Here is a 6,148-nt window from a genome sequence, read left to right as displayed (position 1 = left end):
CCTTAATTGGGACATTTTCTTGGCCTTTGAACTGTAAATTTATGATCTAATAAATCCCCATTGTAAAAGCATTTCTGGTATTTTGCATTCTAGCATCTCTAGCAAACCAGAACATACGCCTCACTTATTCCACTGACCATAATGTTTTCAAGGTTCTTCCATGTTGCAGCATGTCTCAGAACTTCATTTCTTCTTATATCTGGATACTATTCCATTGTGTGTATGTACCACATTTTGTTTATCCATTCATTTGTTGATAGACATCTGATGGTTTCCAGCCTTTGGCAATTGTGAATGATGCCTCTATAAACCTCGGGGCTCAGGTATCAGTTTGCAACCCGTTTTCACTCTCTTTGGATATATATGTGGAAGTGGGATTGCTGGGTCAAATGGTAATTCTATATTTAACTTTTTTTTTTTTTTTGCATGTCTTTAAACTTTTTATTTTGAAATACTTTAATATGTACACGACATTTACAAAATAATACAAACTCCATACAAAGAACTCCAACATACACCTACTTCCCCAGATACACAGATCTACCAATTTTAACATTTTCCTACATTTGCTGTATTGTTTTCTCTCTGTCTCTCCCCCCACCCCTCCATTTTCTGAATACTTGAGTGTAAGCTGAATACATCCTGCATCTCAAACTGCCATGTACATGTCCTAAGAATGGGGACATTCCCCTCTGTAACCCCCTTACGTGCAGTTATCAAGTTCAAGAAATTTAACATTGATATAAAGCTTATGGTCTGTATGCCAATTTTTCAAATGTTCCAATAATGTAACTTTGAGCCTTTTCTCCTTGTGAGATCCCAGCCAGGATCATGTATTGTTTAATTGTCATTGTCTCTTTAACTGCTCTTTCTTTCTTTCTGTTTTTAATTGTGGGAATAGAGACAACATAAACTTTCCCATCTCAACCCCTCCCAAGTATACCATTCAATGGGATTAATCACATTCAGCATATTGTGATACCCTCACCATCTTCCATTACTAAAACTTTCCCATCTCCTCAAACAGAAACTCTACACCCATTTTGGATTTACTCCCCATCCTCCCTGCTCCCCACCCCTGCCAACCTGTACTCTCATTTCTGTCCCTCCAAGCTTGCATAGTCTCCGATATTTTCTTTGTAGTTACCATGTGGCTTAAATATAATACCCTAAATTGATAACAGTCTCGTTTGCTTTGATACCAACTTAACTTCAGTAGTATACACTCACTATGTTCCTGTACCCCTTCATCCCCCCATTTTATGTAGTTCTTGTCACAGATTACAAGGTTATACGTTATGAGTCCAAACCCATTGATTTATCATTATATTTTATGCATTTCCCTTTTGATCCCATAGGAAAAGTGGAGTTACAAACCAGAAATGCAATTGTACTGACATTTATATTTACCCAAGTCTTTACTTTCACTGGAGATCTTTATTTCTTCACGCAGCTTTGATCTATTGTCTACTGTTCTTTCCTTTCAACCCAGAGAACTCTCTTTAGCATCTCTTGTTGGGGCAGTCTAGTGGCAACAAACTCCCTCAGCTGTTGTTTATCTGGGAATGTCTTAATCTCTTCCTCACTTTGAAAGACAGTTTTACTGGACACAGAATTCTTGGTTGACAATTTTTTTTATTTTTAGTATTTTAAATGTCTTCCCACTGCCTTCTTGCCTCAATGATTTCTGATGAGAAATCGACACTGTCTTATTGAGACTCCCTTATATGTGACACGTTGCTTCTCACTTGCAGCTTTCAGAGTTCTCTCTTTATCTTTGGTGGTCCACAGTTTAATTACAGTATGGTGTGGTGTGGGTCTATTTGGGTTTATCACATATGGGGTTTATTGAGCATCTTGGATGTGAATATTCATGTCTTTCATTAAATTTTGGAAATTTTCAGCCATTATTTCTTTGAGCATTCTCTCTGCCCCTTTCTCTCTTTCGTCTCCTTCTGGGATTCCCACAATGTATATATTGGTACACTTGATAGTGTCCTACAGATTCCTCAGGCTCTGTTAACTTTTCTTCATTCTTTTCTTCTTCTACTCCTTAGACTGGATGATTTCACTTGCAGTGTCTTCAAATTCACTGATTCTTTCTTCTGTCAGCTTCAGTCTACTGTTGAAACTTTCTAGGGAATTTTTAATTTCTGTTATTGCGGTCTTCAGATCTGTTTGTTTCCTTTTCATAATTTCCATCTCTCTATAAATAGTCTCTTTGTGTTCATCTATCACTTACCTGATTTACTTCAGTTCTTTTCCCATGCTTTCCTTTAATTATTTAAGCATAGTTAGGACCATTTTTTTAAAGTCTGTGGAATTTTCCAGGTCCGGTCCTCTTCATTGATGGTTTCCAGTACTTTAGTCTTCTCCTTTGCCTGGGCCATTGCTTCTTCATATGTTTTGTAGACTTTAGTTGAAACCTGTGTGTTTAAATATTTTAGTGTGTTATCTCTGGAATTCAGACTCAGAGGCCTCTATTTCTTAAGCTTGTATCCAGTTAGTTTTATGACAGTTTTCCTTGAATGCCAGATGCTGACAACAACAACAAAATAAAAAACACAAACAAAACAACAAAAAACAACAAAACAAAACAAAACAAAACAAAACAAAAAAGGAAGGAAGGAAAGAAAGAGAAGGAACAAGGAAAATACTTTTCCCAGTCCCTGCAGATTGACCTGTGCTATCCTTCAGGGCTTACCCATACAAGGAGTTTGGAGAATAGCTCCAGGCCATAGCATAGTGGCCTCCTTGATCCTTTTTGCATGGGCCTGGTCTTGGGAATGCCCATGCGGCCCCAGGAATTCCTCTGTTTAAACAGTTCTGAATGCTCCCTCTTCCCTGAGAAACAGTTTCCTCACTGTCCTGGGCACTGCACAGTACGTCCTGCAGCCAGCAATCCCCTGCCCCAGGTAGCCACTTGACTGCTCTCCAGCAGTGTTCTATAGGAGGCTCAGTGAGCTGCCTTCTGCACCCAGAGCAAGTTCTGGGACAGTGAGTCCCTCAGGCACCACCAGACATATTGGGCCATACTTACATGCTCCTAAGACGTGCATGAGGGTTACTCTGCTCCCTCTGGAATCAGGACCAGGAATCTGCACTGGGGGTGCAGGGAGGCTCTGCCCCGAGCAATTGAGGGGGTGGAGGAGGGGCCAGCCAGGGCACCATGAGATCCTACCACTTTTAAGTGGCCTTTGACTTGATTTTGCTCTCACCCTGTTACTGCAGTCCTTTTACCATTCTTGGAAGCCAGTTCTTGCTAGTTGTTCAAAGCTTCTGTAGGACATGAAGCCTGAAGCATCTCTCTTCACCATCTTGATTGGGGCAGATTGGATTTAACTTTTCCAGGGACCCCATATTGCTTTCTGCAGTGGCTGCACCATTTTACATTCTCACCAACAATGCCCTAGCATTCCAATTTCTCCACATTCTCTCCAATGTTTATTTCTTTCCATTTTTAAAATAATGGTCACTCTTGTGGGTGTGAAGTGGTAGAAGTGATATCTCATTGAGATTTTAATTTGCATTTCCCTAATGGCTAATGATGTTGAGCAACTTTTCCTGTGCTTATTCATCATTCATATACTTTTTTTTTTTTTTTTTTTTTTTGAGAACTGTCCAGTCAAATTCTTTGCCCAATTTTTGCTGGGTTGTTTGTCTTTTTGTTGTTGACAAAAATTCACATGATGATTACTCATTTCTTTGTATATTCTGGATATTAAACCCTTATTAGATATATGGTTTGAAATTATTTTCTGCCATTCTGTAGGTTATCTTTTCAGTTTCTTGATCATTTCCTTTGAAACATAAAAGTTTTTAATTTTCTAATGAAATCAAATTTGTCTATTGTTTCTTTTGTTGCTCATGCTTTTGGTGTCATATCTAAGAACCTATTGCCAAATCCCAGGTCATGAAGATTTGCTCCTGTGTTATCTTCTAAGAGTTTTATAGTTTTAGCTCTGATATTTAGGTGCTTGATCCATTTTGTGTTGATTTTTGTATTTGGTGTGAGGTAGGGGTCTGACTTCATTCTTCTGCAAGTGACTATCCAGTTATCCTGTGCCAGTTTGAATGTATTATGTCCCCCCAAATACCATTATCTTTGATGCAATCTTGTGTGGGCAGACCTATCAGTGTTAATTAGATTGAAATTCTTTGAGTGTTTCCATGGAGATGTGCCCCACCCAACTGTGTGTGATGACTCTGATTGGATAATTTCCATGGAGCTGTTGGCCTGCCCATTGGATGGGTCTGAATTAAATTACTGGTGCACTATATAAGATCAGATAGAAGGAGCAAGCTTGCTACAGCCAAGAGGGACACTTTGAAGAAAGCACAGGAGCTGCAGATGAGAGACAGTTTGAAGACGGCTGTTGAAAGCAGACTCTTGCTCTGGAGAAGCTGAGAGAGGACAAATATCCCAAGTGCAACTAAGAGTGACATTTTTGAGGAACTGCAGCCTAGAAAGGAACATCCTGGGAGAAAGCCATTTTGAAACCAGAACTTTGGAGCAGACGCCAGCCGCGTGACTTCCCAGCTAACAGATGTTTTCCGGACACCATTGGCCATCCTCCAGTGAAGGTACCAGATTGCTGATGTTTTACCTTGGACACTTTATGGCCTTAAGACTGTAACTGTGTAACCAAATAAACCCCTTTTATAAAAGCCAATCCATTTCTGGTGTTTTGCATTCTGGCAGCAGTAGCAAACTAGAACGTATCCCAACACAATTCGTTGAAGAGACTCTTCTTTCCCCACTACATGTACTTAGCATCCTTGCCAAATATCAATTGGCCATAGATGTGTGAGTCTATTACTGTACTTTAAATTTTGTTCCACTGATCTATTTGTTTATCTTTGTGTTAGCCCCACATTATTTTGATTACTGTTGCTTTGTAATACAATTTGAAATTGGAACATGTGAGTCCTGCAACCCTGGTCTTCTTTTTCAAGATTATTTTGGCTATTCAGGGCCTTTTGCATTTCCATAAATTTGAGGATCAGTTTTTCTATTTCTGCAAAAAAAGGCTGCTGGAATTTTAATAGGGGTTGCATTGAATTTGTATATTGCTTTGGGTAATATTGACATAATAACGATGTTAACTCTTCCAATCCATGAACATGGGATGTCTTGCCATTTATTTAGGTCTTCTTTAATTTCTTTCAACAGTGTTTTGTAGTTTTCAGCATAGAAGTATTTTGTATCCTTAGTTAAATTTATTCCTATATATTTTATTCTTTTAAATACTATTGTAAATGGAACTGTTTTCTTAATTTCCTTTCCAGATTGTTCATTGCTAGTGTATGAGAACACACTTGTGTTTGTGTATTGATCTTGTATCTGCCACTTTGATGAATTCATTTATGAGCTGTAATAGTTTTCTTGTGGATTCCTTTGGGTTTTCTGTATATAAGATCATATTGCCTGCAAATAGAAGTAGTTTTACTTCTTCCTTTCCAATTTGGATAACTTTTATTTTTTTTTCTTGCATAATTGCTCTGTAATTTCTAGTAAAATATTGAATAGCCATGGTGAAAACCAGCATCCTTGTCTCATTCTTGACCTTAGGAGGAAAGCTTTAATTCTTTCAGCACCGAGTATGATGTTAGCAGTGGGTTTTCCATAAATGAACTTGATCGTGTTGAGATAAAGTCTGAGCACTGCCTTTGCTGAATCTCATAAGTTTTGGTATGTTGTGTCTTTGTTCCCTTTCCTTGCTACTTTTCTGATGTTTTCATCAAGGAAGGGCACTAGATTTTGTCTAATGCCTTTTCTGCATCTATTGAGATAATCACCTGAGTTTTTTCCTTGATTCTGTATTACATTCATTGATTTTCATATGTTGAACCACCCTTGCATTCCTGGGATGAATCTCACTTGGTCATAGTATATAATCCTTTTAATATGACACTGTATTTTGTTTACTAATATTTTGCTAAGGATTTTTGCATCTATGTTCATAAGTGCAATTGATCAGTAAATTTATTTTCTTGTGATGTATTTACCAGGCTTTGGTATCAGAGTAATGTTGGCCTCATGGAATGAATGAGGGAATGTTCCCTCCTCTTGAATTCATTGGAAAGTTTGAGAAGGTTTGGTATTAATTCTTCTTAAATGTTTGGTAGAATTCACATTCACCACTGA

Source organism: Choloepus didactylus, chromosome 21 (genome assembly GCF_015220235.1).
Source record: "Choloepus didactylus isolate mChoDid1 chromosome 21, mChoDid1.pri, whole genome shotgun sequence".
In the NCBI taxonomy this organism is placed as follows: Eukaryota; Metazoa; Chordata; class Mammalia; order Pilosa; family Megalonychidae; genus Choloepus; species Choloepus didactylus.
This window is presented reverse-complemented; position numbering follows the sequence as displayed.